The following is a 19421-nucleotide window of genomic DNA, read 5'->3' as shown; positions in this document are numbered from 1 at the left end:
TGCAAGCGCTGTGAGTTTGAGTCAAAAGCAACGCGCCAAACTCACTAACGTCAGAGTTGAGTGTTGTAAATAACTTGCTTTTGTGATCTGCCGTGGCTTATCATAGAATGAGGGACAAATATTATTTTATAGTATTTTATACAGTGATAAAGGCTACTGTATGCTGATTAGCATTGCATAAAAAAAACACTTTAATACCCGAGATGTCTAGAAGAACACAGATAAAAAAAATACATTGTCACAATCGTCAGGCTCACAAGTTTCATGACTTCTATTAGTCTCACTTTTGGACTTTCTGCGCGAGGGTGCCCTCCGGCTTTGAGTATGAATGAAACAAACATTACATTACATGTGTATACTCACTAATTGAAGTAAACATGCAAATCCATACGTTTTTCTCCAGTGTAGAGAAGTGTACATGAGTTTTTTTCTCTCTAAGTGAATGCATAAGATTTGCTGATAAAAATGAAGAAATTACCATCCCAGATTTTTTTGCCCTGTATGGAACATTAATGTCACTTGTCAGTCACATGCCTGTTTAAGTGATGAACTGCACTACTTGTGTTTGTTTTCAGAGACGGTAACAGACGTTTTATTCTTGTCCTACAAATGTGTAGCCTGTGCTACAAAACGTTCAACCTTTGTAGCACATGTGCTATGTACAAAAAAAGTTAACATGTCACATGACTTGCTGTTTTTTCAATGATGTTAATTTCTTTCCTCAGAGAGCAACAACCTTGAGACGGTGAGAGATTAAACAAACACTCTCTGTTATTAGAGAACCCTCACAAGGTGAAAACACGCGCACACACTCTTATATGCACGTACACATGCAATCCTACATTTCTTTTGTGTTGACAGCTGTACTGATGAAAGGAGTACTGGGAGCATTCATCAGTCATCCACTGTCCAGGACGACAGATTTCCTCAAGATGTCAATATCCCCAGCTACTGACAACAGCAACCATCCGTCATAGTGAGCATTTACCCACTCCTGCTGTAAAACACACCTAAAGCTATTAAAGCCATGAAAACAAGGACAAGAACATCATCAACTTCACTGTTTATTCAGTAGCATACTGTATGTGAATCTGAGAGGTACTGCAGATATGATACACAGATAGCTGGCTGAATAATCCTATTTCTTAGGAAGACCATTTCACATTTCCGGATTCTATCTCAAACGTAATAACTTAGGATTTATACAAGCAGACACTCATTGCATTTGCATTTTTATGCTAATACGCCAGAATGCTGAATGATTTTCTGGTGACTTAAATGACGCAAGTATGAAAAAAATGAGAGATTGACTGAAATAATGAGTGAATGAATGACCACGTTTACACTGCCGTTTAAAAAAAATGTTTTGGGATGAAATCACTTTTATTCAGCAAGGATGCATTAAAATGATCAAAAGTAACAGTGAACACATTTATGTTACAAAAGATTTCTAATTCAAATAAATGCTGTTCTTTTGAACTTTCTATTAATCAAAGAACCCCTTTGATGAAGAAAATGCATCAGGGTTTCCACAAAAAAAAATAATTGTGTTTTCAACATTGATAATAATAAGAAATATTTATTAGGCAGCAAATCAGCTTATTAGAATGATTTCTGAAGGATCATGCGACACTGAAGACTGGAGTAGTGATGCTGAAAATTCAGCTTTGCATCACAGGAATAAATTACATTTTAAAATATATTCACATAGAAAAAAGTTATTTTGAATTTTAATATTTCACAATAATAAAATAATATCACTGTTTTCACTGTACATTTGATCAAACAAATGCAGCCTTTGGTGAGCATAAAATACAAAAAAAAGTTTTACAAATTCTTACAAACCCCAAATTTTTGAGTGGTAGTGTACAGTATATACTTGAAATTTGCTCATATTTTGAATAAGTAATTGCCTTGCTTTAAAATCCACTGTAACATTTATTTTATCTGAGTATACCGGTAAGCCTAAAACCACTTGCAAGATGTCAAACACACATTTTTTTGGAGCGAGGAGGAAAGGAAATTATTTACAACCCTTAAAAGAAACAAACGTAAATCAATATATAGATGGGCGAAACCACGGCAACACTGTCACAGTTAAAATGGTTCCTGGCCTACATTTTCCAATTCATCCTTCAGCCTCTTGTCTGCTGTTGTTGAGGACATAATAGTCAGAGGGGTCATAATAGACAGAGAACTGGGAATAGAAAGTGCATGACTTAGTTTATGCAAAATATGATTACCATGTATATAGGAATATTCAAATAGCTGTGCACTCTATGAAGCAAGTGGACCTCTAACCGGAATGAAGATTTTACGAGAAAGGGGACCTTTATTGTACAACAATGTGCACTTAAACATGGTCAATGAATGAATCTTACATTGATTATGAAAATCAACCACTTATTAGGTTAATGAGTTGAATAAAATATATATGGGCAGCAATTAGGAAATGGTAAAGAGCCAATGACCTCACCAACTGTACATTATTAACATTCATTATCATAATAATAATCCTCATCACATTTATTTTCAGTTAAAAATCCAGCTAATATTTCAATTAAAATGTGAAGAATTTTGAGATGTTTCTCCTCGTTTTTTGTTAAGTAAAGGAAGCAACATGAGAAGAAAGCTTAGATTCCATTTACACCTATGCCCAGTTTACACCTGGTATTAAGATGTGTTTTGGTCGATTGTATCATATAGACGAGGGAGAGACATACTCGTTTACACCTAGTGTTTTAATTCGTCTCTTTTGTCTCCTTTGACCACTTCTGTCCTGATTTCTTCGAGGAGAGGGTCTATGGGGGGGGGGCTTGGGGTTAATTGTATGGACTTTTTTCAGATCTTTCGTTCTAAGGGACAAAGTTCAATTTACATATGAACACGACCGGAGACGACGGAAAAACGGACAGCTTTCGTTTCTGCTCTGATACCACGGCGAGAAATCAGAAATGCTTAGAGAACATTGTGCTTGGTACATTTTTTCATTTTCAACCCAAACTTGAGTTTAAATCCCGTCTGGCTTGCGCACTTCCCATAATCTTTACACATTAGGTCAGTAGGTTGAGAGTAGATTGTCTTTTATGGCTGTTGGAACGCATTTGACCACATGAGCGTTTACACTATGAAAGCAATCCGGTCGAATGCGTTTATGACTACCTCTGGAAGTGGTCGAAAGTGGACAAACTCAAAACATTTTAGCCCCTGCTTACACCTGCATTTAGCGGCCAAAACGCTTTTTATAACAGGGCCTGAGTGTAAATACTCTAGCAAAGTAGTTCATTTTAGTGCAAATAGTCGCAGATAATGACAGATATTATTTGCACCTCAGTGTATTGTAGTATATTATAAAATGGTATCCAATAATAACAAAAAATTCAGTGTATATGATTATATTTATTAAGATCATAAATTGATGATGCTTTACTGGGACATTACTTGTCCCTGTCCCTAAAGCTAAAACACTTTATTCTAACTATTAAATACCAGTTATTTCCTCTTTTCGAATTTTTTCTTAATTTTTATTTAAAATAAATGCCTCTCCAAGCTGATATGCGATGGGAAAAGAAAGAAAAATGAGTTCAGAAAAAGGCGGATTCGAAGTCGGATCGGTCATGTCAAAAGCTAACACCACCTGCCTTACTCTCCACACAATTGATCCTGTTATCAGCGGATTTTCTTTTGTAATTTTGTCTGGCCCAATCAGACAATGGTGGGTGGAGGTAGTGTAAATAGCCTCTGCCAACAAGACGGCTATTTGCATGGTGTAAACTTGGTGTATGTCAGGAAGGCAAAGATGGCAATTACATACCGAGATCATCTTCAGTTATCTTTAGTCACCTTCTCTGACAGGACTACTGAGAGCACTCCAAAACATCTTGCTGTTATGGTAATGTGTGATGGTAAATGTAACTGTGCACCATGTAATATTGACAGTTAGCGGTTCAACTGGGTACTGCAGTCAAAATTCAAAATAAAGGAGAGTTTTTCCACACATTTCAAAGTAGAATAACTGTAGAATAATAGCATTGTTTTTCAGAGAAACGAGTATTTGAATTTTTGTCAAAAAGTGACCCAATTTAATTGAATCCAACCAATTCAATTAAAAGAATTTCTCCTCAAAATAGCAACTGTGGGTAAAGCGTGCCAGATGCTTTCAGGGTAAAATGTCACTTGGCTTAACTAATACTGATAGTGAACTTTACCTCCAAATGCGAACATACTATAACCACAAGAAATAATTGCTTTAATGCATTCAGATATTCACTACATTCAAATATTCCACAAGCATACAATATTAAGCAGCACAGCCATTTTCAAACATTAAGTTTGGAATAATAAGAAATGTTTCTTGAGCAGCAAATCAGCATTTTAGAATGATTTCTGAAGGATCATGTGACACTGAAGATTAGAGTAATGGCTGATGAAAATTCAGCTTTGCCATCACAGGAATAAATTACATTTTTAAATATGTTAAAATAGAAAACAGATATTTTAAATTGCAATATTTCACAATATAACTGTTTTTACCGTACTATAATCAAATAAATGCAGCCTTGATGAGCATAAGAAAAAAAGTTAAAGAAATATTACCGACCTCAAACTTTTGTACAGTAGTGTATATTCATATTTGTATTTAAAATTAATATCAATTGAGTATTCCAAAGGATTTAAGTTCATCCTTTTCATGGCACAGTTTCTCACTAACGTGGCAGCTGGACTGAATTGATTTAAAATCTCTTCAAATCTGTGCATGTAAACTTCAGGTGAGGATTATTTCGAATACGAATTTAATTTAATCAAAATAAAGAACGACCCAGCTGTCCTTGAACGAAATCCCTGAGCGTTACACATATTATCAGAAGAGGTGCATACGATTGGGTACCAGTGCATCATAGGCCACATAATTGGTAAGGACAATGGATGTCAAATACACAGCGTTACATCTGCTTTCTTCAGTTCATGTATAACATAAACCCGCTAGACAAAGTGTTAGGTCAACGAGCAATGTAAAGCGCAAGCATTCATATCCCAGGAGAGACCCTCACAGCAAATGGATACATCTATACATCAATAAATTCACCACTGCTGATGTCTTTTCAGAGAAAATGTAACTTTAAGATTCACAGCTTATGCAATAAATGTCATGCAAATCCAAGTGATTTAATATTTATAGGCCTTGCAAATAAATGTATGAGATTTTGAATAAGACCTACTGAACGTACGATGATACTCCTGCTCCATGTTGATGAAATATTTGCAGATGAACCTGGTCTCTCATAAAAGATTAAATGATGAAGAAGTGCACTCCACACTGACCTTGCAACTGCCTTTATTTATAGCTATAAAAATCCAGAAATATGAAGATGCAATCAAAATAAGTCAGAGTTCCTGAACGGCACCCGACAGTCTCTCTCGTGAAGATTAATTAGTGCTCTGGATGCTATTAATTGTAGATGGATGTGTTACCAGCTACCTGGTTGGTTAAAATAATAAAAAGGCTTTTAAAAAAAAGCTCCACCAGCTGCACCTTTTATATAATGCAATAACAGAACAATTATGAACACCTGCAAAGCTGGTCAGATAAGTTTAATAGACAGAATTGATAGATTGTCTGTTCAGGTTTATTGTTTGGATGTTTTAACCAACATTTATTCTTTGTGAGTTATTCTTATCTTGAGTATCATAAACGGAGTCTACTATAATTAACCCCCTCCAGCAACTTCACCATATAAACAAACATTATTTGTATTTTCTCTATAACATGATTTACGATTTGAAAAGAAGCCTGGTGGGTAGCTCATGTTTTCCAACATGTAGCACGGCATCACTTGCATGCGGATGACCCGACTTTGAATCCAGGTCATTGGATAAATATCACCCCATTGTTTTCTGACAGTTCATCACTCTACGGTCTGAAGCAAGGCAAAAAGAGCCCTTTCCAAAATAATAATAATAACTTTTATTTTTTTAATTAACTAATGTTAATTATTTAGCTACTCATTATTAAATCACACCTGTTTGATTAATCACATTAATAATGAACTAAAATATAAAATTGTGTATTCATACATAAATTTACACATTAAATCCTCAAAAATCTATATAAAGGATGATTTAGAGTCATACTCGTTTAACAATTAGAATTATCACTAATTATTATCATTGAATATTTAAATAGATTTTTTCCTAAGGATAAAATTAGAATGATAATTATAGCTATTTGAAGCATATTTGAAAGCATAATTAAGATTTAATATTCCTAAACTGTATACATATATACATATATATATATATATACATATACATACATATATATATATATATATATATATATATTTATATATATATATATATATATATATATATATATATATATATATATATACATATATATACATATATATATATATACATATATATACATATATATATATATACATATATATATATATATATATATATATACACATATATATATATATATATATATATATACATATATATATACAAACATATATATATACATACACATATACATACACATATATATACATACACATATATATACATACACATATATATACATACACATATATATACATACACATATATATACATACACATATATATACATACACATATATATATATATATATATATATATATATATATATATATATATATATATACATATATATACATATATATACATATATACATATATATACATATATATACATATATATATATATATACATATATATATATATACACACACAGTATATAGCATGATCTGTCCATTCCTACTGATTTCATGAGCCTTTCACAGTTTTTCTCTACCATGCGTTCTTACACCTGTGTGGCTTAATCTTTGATACAAAATCACATTACTGGCAGGATCGACCAAGCAGCCAGATGGAGACTGAAATACGGTCTAATTTAAAAAAAATAAATATTATCCATACTGTTGCAACCTACACCAAAACATGATTAGATTCTCACAGTTCCCCCATTACAGCCCAACACCTCTCCCCATGGCAATAACAAATATGAAGCGGTGTCACCTCATTTCCCTCTGCACACCATTCCAGCTAAATGACTGGTCTGGGCCTCTCCCATCACAATAATGCAGTGGGATCAAAGGATCCTCAAGCAGCCCCTCATCAGCAGAGAGAGCGACACATAAAAAGCTGTGGGTTGAGGGTTAAGCATCCTGCCTCTCGTTAGCATTTTATCCAGCCTGATCATTGAAAAGCCACTGATGAGATTTAATAGAAGAACATGGAGGTTCAAATTATTGGCTGTGAATGTTTTTCATGTAAAACTCAGCATGATAAAAATGCATTTACTGGGTACTATGTGGATTAAAGTAGATATATTGTCTGAACACTGGGAGATGACAGTAATCTTCCTCAGATTTGGTGTATTAAAAGGGTGATATCATGAGAAAAATCAAATGTTCCTTGATCCATTTAGATAAAAGTGTATAGGCCCTATGTACAATAAAAAAAAAATGTTGTAACTTTCAGAACTCTTTGAATATAATGTACATATTGCTCATGTAAACTGGTATTTTCATCGGATTGCACATTTTAGAGTAGGGAGAGTGGGGTAAATGTGTTGCACACACAAACATTTAGAAAGGGCTCAGTATATACAACTATCTGTGGAAAGCATTTAACCTAAAAACAGTGTTTTTGTGACACTGAATTCTGTCAACTTATTCAGGTCTAACAATATGCTAAACAAGGAGCACATCACTGATGCATGTAATGCCAGGTCTGAGCAGAAGATTTCGCTGCATTAGGTAAGGCAGTGGTTATTATTTATTATTCATGTTGGTTGCCATGCTAATGGACAAACAATTCACGCATATGCATGCATATATTATTGATCTTGAGTAGCTTACATAACTATCAACATGACATGAGTAATAGCATGTGATTTTAAATTACCAATAATAACAAATAACTAGATTCTGAAGAAACTGTGACAGGTGCTTGCTATGGAGGGACACAGTGGTACAATGTCACAATCTCATAATTTTCACCATTTACTATGTATGGCAAATGGGCCTCAAATGCTGCCCCAAGTCAAACAAGTGTTGAGACATGGCAGAAGCCCCTAGGGGCCGATATATGGCTGGGTCATGTAACTTTATGGTTGCTAGGGTGTGACTAGTTAGAATTGTGATATTTAATAGTTGCTGGTTAGCCCGAATCATAGGAGCCCAATTCCTTGTCTTTGTCCTGAGACCTCCATTGGATCCCTTTTCAATGTAAGGTTGTTAGGGTGCTCAAAAAAAGAGGATGAGGAGAAAAAATTGAAGGAGAATAAAGAGGAGAAAAGAAAAAGGAGAAGGAAGAGAAGACGATGATTATGAAGGAGAAGAATGAAGAAGATGAGGAGAAAGAGGAGAAGAAGAAGAAGAAGATGAGGAGGAGAAGGAGGAGGAGAAGGTAAAGAAGAAGAATGAAGAAAAGGAGAATAAGATTGAGGTGGAGGTGGAGAAGAGAGAAAGGGGAGAAAGAAGAATGAAGAGGAGGAGGAGAAGAAGGCACACTGTTAGCAATTGATGTAATTTTTACAATAAAATTTACAACAACATATTGTATTCATGTTTTTATTGTAAATACAAATGCATGATGGGAAATTTATGGACAGTCCTGTAATTTTGTTGTAACTACACTGTAGAAGCATTATTTTACAGCCACCGCATAGCATTGTGGGATTGCTGCGATTTGAATTTTGAAATTGCGCGGTACCGCGGCGGCCAACGGCACCAGAATCAAACACTTTTGGAAGAAGCAGCTTTTGGAAGGAACACATCTCAGGTATGAAACGTTAACATGCCATCTATTTTTATAAGTCTATGGATATATTAATACCGGTCATATGAGTGGTGATTGTTTCGTTTGGTATATTTCAGTGACATTAGCTTCTGTGACGTTCGCCCCGACTCGACTCGCTCACTCCCGGTAAAACAACACCATGAACTGACCGCGGTGAAGTGGCGTCTTCTTACTCAACCCATACGGAAAAAAGTTACCACATGCAGCTACAAGGTACGAGATATTCACAATTTTTCGCTTGGTATATTTCAGTAACATTAGCTAGAGTAATGTTAGATATAACGTTAGCTCAACTCGCCCCGCTCACTCCCGGGTAACGACGTTATAAACCTGAACTGACTGCGGTGAAGCGGCGTCTTCTTTAAGTTACTCAATCCATAAAGAAAATAGTAACGTTACCACATGCAGATACACGGCACTATTTTCAATGGAAAAACAAACATGGTGAGTAGAATCGAGTAGAGCTGAGCTTGTAACGTAGCCTAACGTTAATGGAAAACCACCACAATGACGATAGCTCAAATAACGTTAGCCCAGACTGTTAATAATAAGCATTAACGTTAGCCCGATCAGTTAGCTCAGGTTATTATTGCATTGATTACACGTGCAACTGGACAGGCTGTCGTAACATTATTAGGGCTTTGCTGTCTTGTAATCGGGGGTCTTGAAGCCGTGGTTTGCACACTAGAATACGTTAAACGAAGTTTGTAACGTTAGATTTTACGGCCACTGAATAAACACAAGCACATTTTAGTTGAAATATGGGCTTTAATTAAACGACAATGCTGGTATCTTTAATTATGTGAGTCAGCTATAACTGAGATAAGCTGAATATAGCATCTGGTATGCTCATATGTTATAACATTACTTTGTGCTTGGCAAACCAGGTTGGAAGAGCAGTCATGTAACTGTCTGTATCTAAAATAAACTGCGCGTGCGCAACTAAATCCAACCAGCATCGTCATAAAATATTTTTTTTTCCGGAGCCTGGGTTCTGTTGAAAAGCTTTCAATGCTCTCTTTGTCTTCAGAAAAGGCAGCAAATTATCAGTAGTATTAAAATTAAGTTAACAATTTTGTTTGTCTCAAATTACATGTGGCTGCCTGGCAGACTATATGGACTAAAATAATAATAGATTTTTAATTTGGCATTTGTGTAATTGGTAATACATTTGGTAATGTTTACGTTTTTTATTCCCTAGCCTAGCCCTCTGCCACAGCTGCTGATATCCAGAGAGAGAGAGAGAGAGACCTATCCAGCACACCTTGCTTAATTGTGCAAGGTAAATTCTTCCCTTATTTTATAGAGTAGTTCACTTTTAAATGAAAATTACCCCATGATTTACTCACCTTTTATTATCATATTGTGTTAATGCATTTCAGGAGAGACACTAATCGCAACAAGTGTTCATAGAAGGAACAGTTGTGATGGGGCCCAAAACAGTCTTTTGAATGGAGTGGCTGAAACCTTCGCTGCTTACTATGTGTTCAACATGCAGTATCCTAAAGACGCCTCAGGCACTTTATACAAAGGTATGTTTAAACTGTTTACACACTAATAAAGAAAATGAGGTAACACTTTACAGTATGGGTACATTAATTATCATGAATTCATGTATAAATTCATGCATGAATTACGCATTCATTCATGCATTAATATCTCATGAATCATCAGGAAATAACACAAGTTCAACGTTTTTCATTCATGACTTCATGAGTGAACAACACCTTAATAAAAAAATTAACTAAGATGAGTTCATCATCATGAATTATGATTTATTACGCATGATCGTGATGCTTTTCTTTGTTCACATGCGACCATTAGCACATTGTTCATCAGTGTTTCTAAGGACCAGTCACCACTTTAGTTGAGGGGCCACACACATGAAGTCATTGATAGATGATGCTTAGTTAATGATGACTACTGTATTTGAATGTCAACAGAATCTGTGTGCTCTGAGCTGTGATTGGTCTATTTTGGGGTCTGTCCAACTACCACAAGCGTTTGCTTCGTCCACCTCCTTTTCAAACATGCACTTGTATAATTTGTCTGCTATGTTGCCTGTTATGTTGATTGTGAGAAAATTAGAATGCAGGTTTGAAATAAACATCATCATCATCATCACCTGCAGGCTTTGAAGAAGACATGAACTGTTGACATTCAAATACAGTAGTCATCATTAACTAAGCATTATCTATCAATGACTTCATGTGTGTGGCCCCTCAACTAAAGTGGTGACTGGTCCTTAGAAACACTGATGAACAGTGGTATAACTGTGAACAAAGAAAACATCATGATCATGCGTAATAAATCATAATTCATGATGATTTACCCATCTTAGTTAATGTTTTAATTAAGGTGTTGTTCACTCATGAAGTCATGAATGAAAAACGTTGAACTCGTGTTAGTTCCTGATGATTCATGAGATATGAATGCATAATTCATGCATGAATTTATACATGAATTCATGATAATTCTTACTGTAAAGTGAATCCATCATTCTCATATGTAACGTCCCATGAATTATTACCTTATTACCAGTATTGTTAGGTTCTATGATATATTCTATGCAATGATGTCAATAGATAGGTTTCCATCCAATTAAAACATAACTTTTAAACGCATTCGTAAAAATTTGGCAAAAAAACCCTCTAATTGGAGAGCATTTCAATCAACTCTGTTATGCGAATTATAAATGGTCACGCACCTAGGAATCGTGAACAGCTGTGGGATCAAAACGTAAGGTTGACAGGGCAACTTGAAACACCTGATATAATTGCAAAAAATGCAAATTTGTCAATCCACATAGAAGTTTTTGTTCACATTAGAATATTTTATGTGAATTTTAACCGTTTCCAGTCAGGATTTCTTTTTCAAATGGTTAAAATGTGCATTAAAAAGTTGGATGGAGACCCAGCTATTGCTGTTAAGTGTCTGTTCTATAGTAGAGTTGGTTTTCCCCTGCAGGACATAATTTGTGTAAACAGAAGAGACTGACGGACAACAATTTAACATTACAACTTTCATTAATTCATTAAATTAAATTGTATGGTTAAAGTTGTTAATGTTAAATAAATACATCAAAGTCATTTTATTTTATGAGCAAGTAGGTTACTTATGTTTTTTATACAGTATTTGTCATTATTTAACAGATATGAAAACTTTAACTTTTTTCCTCTCTCTCGGTTTTCAGAGCTTTTTGTGGAATCCACTCCCAGACGGGCAGTAAAGCAGAGAAGAGACACAGGCTCAACGCACCTGTTTGCACCCTCCTAAGAAAACTGGACTTTGAGTTGATGGGATAGTAACATGAACAACTTCCCCTATGCAGTTCAAGTCTGGCTGGACACCTTTGTTCCATATCATCATGTTCCCCCTGATGATTGGCTGCCTGGATGTCTGGAAGTGAGCTTCTTCATTAAAGGGATACTCCACTTTTTTTGGAAATAGGCTCATTTTACAACTCCCCCAGAGTTAAACAGTTGAGTTTTACCGTTTTCGAATCCATTCAGCCGATCTCCGGGTCTTTAGAAGAATGTCAGTAACCAGACAGTTTTTGGTCCCATTGACTTCCATAGTAGGAAAAAATATATACTATGGAAGTCAATGGGACCAAAAACTCTGACATTCTTCTAAAGACCCGGAGATCGGCTGAATGGATTCGAAAACGGTAAAACTCAACTGTTTAACTCTGGGGGAGTTGTAAAATGAGCCTATTTCCAAAAAAAGTGGAGTATCTCTTTAAAAGTAAAATTTTGTTTTATGTGTGATAAAGTGGATACTTTTGTAATATGTATTTTTGCACAGTTTGTTAATTAAAAAAAAAGAAAATATACCATTGTTGTGTTTTTAATTGGCCAATACGAAAAATGACAGCTTTTTACTTGTAATATTTATACTTGTAATGTTTTACAGTATATTGATTTGTCCTGTGAAATTACAGGAAATTCCTGGCTACTGAGTTGCCGTAAATATAACATTTTGCTGTAATATTTACAGTATTCTATCCTGTGAAATTACAGGAAATTCCTGGCAAATACCAGTAAATTTACATGATTATTGTAATTAATTACAGTAGGGATGTTGTATTAAGTATTACAATAACAGTCCTGTATACTGTTTACAGTAAATTTACGGCAACTATTAGCCAGGAATTTCCTGTAAAATTACAAGAACTGTCTAACAGTGCAGGAGAAGAATAATAAGAAGAGGGAAAAGAAGAATGAGAAAGAGAAGTGAAGGAGAATAAGAAGAGAAAGGTGGAGGAGTATGTGAGGAGAAAGAAGAATTAAGAGGAGAAGGTGGAGGAGAAAAAGAAGGAAAAGAAGTTGGAGAATAATAATAAGACTGCGAAAAAGAAGAAGAAACAAGAATGAAAAGGAGGAGAATAAGGAGGAGAAAAGAAAAAGGAGAAGGAAGAGGGGAATGAGAAGACGATGATTATGAAGGAGAAGAATGAAGAAGATGAGGAGGAAGATGAGAAGAAGAAGAAGAAGAAGAGGAGGAGGAGGTGAATGAAGGAGAAGAGGAGAAGGAGGAGGAGGAGAAGGTAAAGAAGAAGAATGAAGAAAAGGAGAATAGGATTGAGGTGGAGGAGAAGAGAAAAGCGGGAGAAAGAAGAATGAAGAGGAGGAGGAGAAGGAGAAGACAGGAGAAGAAGAATAATAAGAAGAGGGAAAAGAAGAATGAGAAAGAGAAGTGAAGGGAAGGGAATGAAGAAGAGAAAGGTGGAGGAGTATGCGAGGAGAAAGAAGAATTAAGAGGAGAAGGTGGAGGAGAAAAAGAAGGAAAAGAAGAAGTTGGAGGATAATAAGACGACGAAAAAGAAGAAGAAACAAGAATGAAAAGGAGGAGAATAAGGAGGAAGGAGAAAGAAGATGAAGAAGAAGAAAGATGGAGAATAAGAACAAAGATGAGGATGATAAGGAAGAGAAGAAGGATAACGAGAAGGAGGAGAAGAAGAGGAAGGAGAAGAAGAGGAGAAAGAAGAATGAACAGGGGGAGGAGAAGTAGAAGGAAAAGGAGGAGAAAAGGGAGGAGGAGGACCAGGTATGGATGGATAAAAAAAATTACCACTTTAAAGTCAGAAAGCATGTTAACAGATTTGTTAAATGTACGGTACAAACTAATTTAAAGCAAATATTTGAATTGCATTACAGTAGATGCGCTAATGCAACCCAGAGACCTACCATTAATGTAAAACAGTGTCTGACGGGGCATATCTGAAGAGATTTCAGGTGACAGCTCTGCTCAGCCGGATTTAATGAGCGTTTAGGTTCAGCCTGTTGCTTATGGCAGGTTTGAAGACTAAAATTTTTACTGTTTAATGTTATTTTTTTCTTTATTCATTTCCATAATAATTTCATAATGTATTTTGTGAAGTCATAGTATGTTGTACATGTGTGCTGAGCAGAGATCTGGGATGAGCTATATTTTGTTTAGAGGTATGTGTGCAATGTAACACGTTCACTGAGCAGAGATCACTAATGATGATACTTCAGTTTGTATGTTCTTTACAAGGAAAGGAATGTTTCAACTGATGCAAATGTACCACAAATGGATACACTGAGAAATAGTTTCTTAATATGGAAAGTGGATTGTACCATGTGTAAGCATGAGGTATACATTCCATTTTAAACATAAACAACATGTTTTTCTACCTTACAAGGAAGTTGTAAGTCCCAGAGTGGTGTATATAAGCTCAATCTTACTGTACCACCTCAGAGAAACAGAGGCATAACGGGGTGAGAGGAAAGAGAAACAGAGACAAAACAGAGCAATTCCAAGAGGGTCCTCACACCATCGGTGCTCGGGCCCTAATTACGGGGTGAGAGAGGAGAAACTAAGGCATGACCAGGTGAGGGAGGAGAAACTAAGGCATGAGCAGGTGAGGGAGGAGAAACTAAGGCATGAGCAGGTGAGGGAGGAGAAACTAAGGCATGAGCAGGTGAGGGAGGAGAAACTAAGGCATGAGCAGGTGAGGGAGGAGAAACTAAGGCATGAGCAGGTGAGGGAGGAGAAACAGAGAAACCATTACAAGCTGGCATGATGGGGTGAGGGAATAGAGAAATGGGGAACAGAGAAATCTTGAATGAAGACCTCCTCACCTATAGCCTTATTCTTATATGCCTGTTTCTCTCTGTCTGATACATGTATAAAAATAATACATATAAATTTCTTGCCAAAAGTAACTGGTGTAGCTTTCGTGATTCAACCATAACGGGGGAAAGCATGATTTTCAAATCTACAAGGTTAGAGCTACTCTTCCTCTCTCCCGCTGAGGATGATGACGACACCGGATCCTCCTCATCCAGCATGCACAGCCCGTCTGCGGCTAATCATAAGAGACTAGAGTCATTAATTATGAAACTTCCCCTTTCCCTTTCTCCCTTAACAAAATGACAGTAGTTTCCCACTGATCAGATGCTTTACGGTTATATTAGCTGCCTGTCTAGTTATCTCCCTGTTGTGTTTGTGTACTCTGAATGGATTGTGGGTGTTGTTGCGGGATTGTTAGCGGGGTCCTGATGATGAGGCAGCGTGGCAGTGCAAGCCTGTCATGGCTTTGAAAGGAGGGAATGATTTAATTGATCCAATTTTTAATGCATGAATCATGCGGATGAGTCTCGCACAGGGGGCAGTCTATCTGAAACGCCTGGTTTTGCAGGAGAATCATTCATCTTGCTTAGAGTGTCAAGAAGACCCTCATTTCAGCATAGGTCAGTTCATATCATAGTTTTGAAAAATGCGAAAAGTCGTTTCAGAGTGGAGGGAGGATGGGGTGATGGATAGGGTAAGAACAATTATAAACCTTATTATCATGGCTCATGAATATTAATCAGAGGTCATAATGTTTGCCAAGTTGTCAGGGGTTTATTTACCTTTTCTCTTTTTTTAACTAAAGTGATACACAGATCTTTTCAGCAAAGCGGTCACAGCCATGCTTCATCGTAAATAAAACATGACTATTGACCAATCAGCATCAACGACTAGAACTATCCATTTTATAAATTATTATATTATATCATAATATTCATTATACTTTAATAAATTAATTTTAATTAATCTTGTAAGATCACAATACATTGCAAATAAACTTATCTATAATTTAAGGCACAAATACATGCTGAGCTGTTTGCAGACATATTTATTACATTATATTATATTGTATGACATTTTATTATATTATATATTTACTTTATATTATACTTTTAAAAATGTATTGCACCTTGAAAATCACAAAACATTACAAATACACACATTTTTTATCTGTAACTTAATGCACAAATATTCTGAGCTACACTGAACAAAATTATAAACGCAACACTTTTGTTTTTGCCCCCATTTTTCATGAGCTGAACTCAAAGATCTAAGACTTTTTCTATGTACACAAAATGCCTATTTCTCTCAAATACTGTTCACAGATCTGTCTAAATCTGTGTTAGTGAGCACTTCTCCTTTGTCGAGATAATCCATCCACCTCACAGGTGTGGCATATCAAGATGCTGATTAGACAGCATGATTATTGCACAGGTGTGCCTTAGGCTGGCCACAATAAAAGGCCACTCTAAATTGTGCAGTTTTATCACACAGCACAATGCCACAGATGTCGCAAGTTTTGAGGGAGCGTGCAATTGGCATGCTGACAGCAGGAATGTCCACCAGAGCTGTTGCCCATGAATTGAATGTTCATTTCTCTACCATAAGCGGCCCCCAAAGGCGTTTCAGAAAATTTGGCATTACATCCAACCGGCCTCACAACCGCAGACCACGTGTAGCCACACCAGCCCAGGACCTCCACATCCAGCATCTTCACCTCCACGATTGTCTGAGACCAGCCACCTGGACAGCTGCTGCAACAATTGGTTTGCATAACCAAAGAGTTTCTGCACAAACTGTCAGAAACCGTCTCAGGGACGCTCATCTGCATGCTCGTCGTCCTCATCGGGGTCTCAACCTGACTGCAGTTCGTCATCGTAACCAACTTGAGTGGGCAAATGCTCACATTTGATGGCGTCTGGCACTTTGGAGAGGTGTTCTCTTCACGGATGAATCCCGGTTTTCACTGTAGAAGGCAGATGGCAGACAGTGTGTATGGCGTCGTGTGAGTGAGCGGTTTGCTGATGTCAACGTTGTGGATCGAGTGGCCCATGGTGGCGGTGGGGTTATGGTATGGGCAGGTATATGTTATGGACAACGAACACAGGTGCATTTTATTGAGGGCATTTTGAATGCACAGAGATACCGTGACGAGATCCTGAGGCCCATTGTTGTGCCATTCATCCACGACCATCACCTCATGTTGCAGCATGATAATGCATGGCCCCATGTTGCAAGGATCTGTACACAATTCCTGGAAGCTGAAAATATCCAAGTTCTTGCATGGCCAGCATACTGACCGGATATGTCACCCATTGAGCATGTTTGGGATGCTCTGGATCGGCGTATACGACAGCGTGTTCCAGGTCCTGCCAATATCCAGCAACTTCGCACAGCCATTGAAGAGGAGTGGACCAACATTCCACAGGCCACAATCAACAACCTGATCAACTCTATGCGAAGGAGATGTGTTGCACTGCGTGAGGCAAATGGTGGTCACTCCAGATACTGACTGGTTTTCGGACACTCACAACCGATGTTTCAAGGAATAGCACAGCTGATGTTAGACTAGCACTATACAGAATGAAAACATCCCTTCCTGATCCAATGTCACATCAATGCTGATTTAAAATGCAGAAGACAAAAAAAAAAACAGGTAAAAAATAAATAAAAAATTACCTTTAAAATCACATGCCAGAAGATCACCTCAGACCTTGTGTTGGTATCAGAAATGGTGAAGAGAAAATATTACACAAGAGTTAGTTCCAGCTCACATTCTCTGTTCCAGACATGATGACAGTTTGATGCTTTGGCTTCTTTTGGATCCATTTTCATTGCCGGAGAAGAAACATACAAGATAACTGGCCAATTTTTGTCTTAAACATAAGTTTTTCAAAATGAATCTCTTGTTTATTGCACATTTACATAAAAGTAATATCCTCACAGTCTGTGTTGTTGGTCTAAATATCAGCATGGCCAAAGGCCGAATCTCAGCTATGCTGATAGCGCACTGAGAAGCCCTACAAGTGGATGACCTAGTTAGTGGCTAGCACAGACAAGGCTGGAGAGGGAGGTCTTTGGCAGTGGTATGTAGAAGCTTTGTAGACAATCCCTTTGTAGAGCTTTGATGGAATTCGGTATCACGGGAGAGAAGAGGAGAAGAGCCATCCACAGCACTACAGAAGATCCAGCAAGAGCATATAAATGGCTCTGGATCAAGTGGAGTATTGCTGCTAGAAAACAATCGCAGACTTATCCAGCAGCCGCAGCCACCTTTTACAGTTCCTCCTGAACCAAAATGAGCTTATGCTGCGTACATGCCATGTATTAATTAATCGATCTGAAGGAAGGGTGGGGATCTAATGTTTTCAAAGCTAGCTTGCTATTGCTAGCCTCTCTGAAATTGCCTACCCTACCTTTAAACTTCAGAATGAGTCAACTATGCCCATCTATATCCAGCTAAAATATCCATTGAGTACATTAAAGGTCAACCATTGCATTTATAAGCTCCAACTAATGTATGGGAGGCAGAAATTCACTTCTTACTGGCAAGCTGGGCTCAAACAGCCACTATCCAGAAAAATAATGCATGGGAGTCAAGTGAGTTAGAAACTGAAGAGAAAAATCAATCAAGGTTTGACAACATGGAACAAAAAAGTATAATTTTCTTAACTCTGAGTGCAATGTTTAGCCATGCAATAATGAATGTTTTCCTTTCACCATGAATTCCACTGATCATTCATCATTTTTTAGAGCCACTGCCAATAAGCATAGTTTGGTCTTTTGTGCATCTACAATGAAATAATAGAGAGTGATGACTCTCAATTGAGCCAAGGATGATGAACCTAGATGAACGTAAGCAGCTAAGTGGGAAGGAAAATGAAAAGAATCAAATGCAGAAATGTCAAGGTAGATTAAATGAAGTGACATGATGAGTAGGCAGTGAAAAATGGCTTTGGGTGTCAAAGCAGATGAAGAGTTATAGAGGCTGTTTCAAAACTAAGATCAACTCAATGCCACAGTTATATGAGCTGCTTTGAATGGCTACATTCACACAAATCAGGGTTTGAGACTGACAACCTTATTTACTCCTGAACTGCCATCATACAGGAGCAGATCAGTAAGTCATGGCAACATATGTTTTATATTACTTTAACTCATCAAAATAAGTTAAGCCATTTCAACTTTTTTTTTTTTTTTTACATGTTATACAAGATTCAGCTCAAGTCAGTCAAGTCTCAGTTAAATATAATTTAAGTTAAGGGTGTCAGTTCACTTATAGAATGTGGTGTCAATCTTATTTATGACCAAACTGTGTGTGAACCGAGCATTATTTATCACTTTTCTCTCTATGCTCTTACCCCACGTGGATGATTCTTAAATTATAATAATTTAATAGTAAAATTTTGCTACATTTCAAATGTAAATACTAAACACTTTTAAATTAGGAAAAACATTGAAGCT

At 36.6% G+C, this 19421-nt stretch overlaps 1 protein-coding gene and 1 long non-coding RNA gene across 4 annotated transcripts in view; one reads left to right on the top strand and one right to left on the bottom strand.

The window, feature by feature from the left end:
* The window catches only part of doc2b (double C2-like domains, beta), a 223447-nt gene that overhangs the window by 132584 nt on the left and 71442 nt on the right, over positions 1-19421 (bottom strand). The gene's annotated exons all lie outside the window — the stretch shown is intronic.
* Positions 8929-10378, top strand: LOC311082658. Its single transcript, XR_014606153.1, has 3 exons — positions 8929-9071; positions 10060-10140; positions 10241-10378. It is a non-coding gene; the product is annotated as an uncharacterized lncRNA (long non-coding RNA).

The sequence above is a fragment of the Abramis brama genome, assembly GCF_963993115.1.
Source record: "Abramis brama genome assembly, chromosome: 5".
Lineage (NCBI taxonomy): Eukaryota > Metazoa > Chordata > Actinopteri > Cypriniformes > Leuciscidae > Abramis > Abramis brama.
The sequence above is the reverse complement of the archived record's forward strand: the minus strand, read 5'-3'. Positions and strand labels throughout refer to the sequence as shown.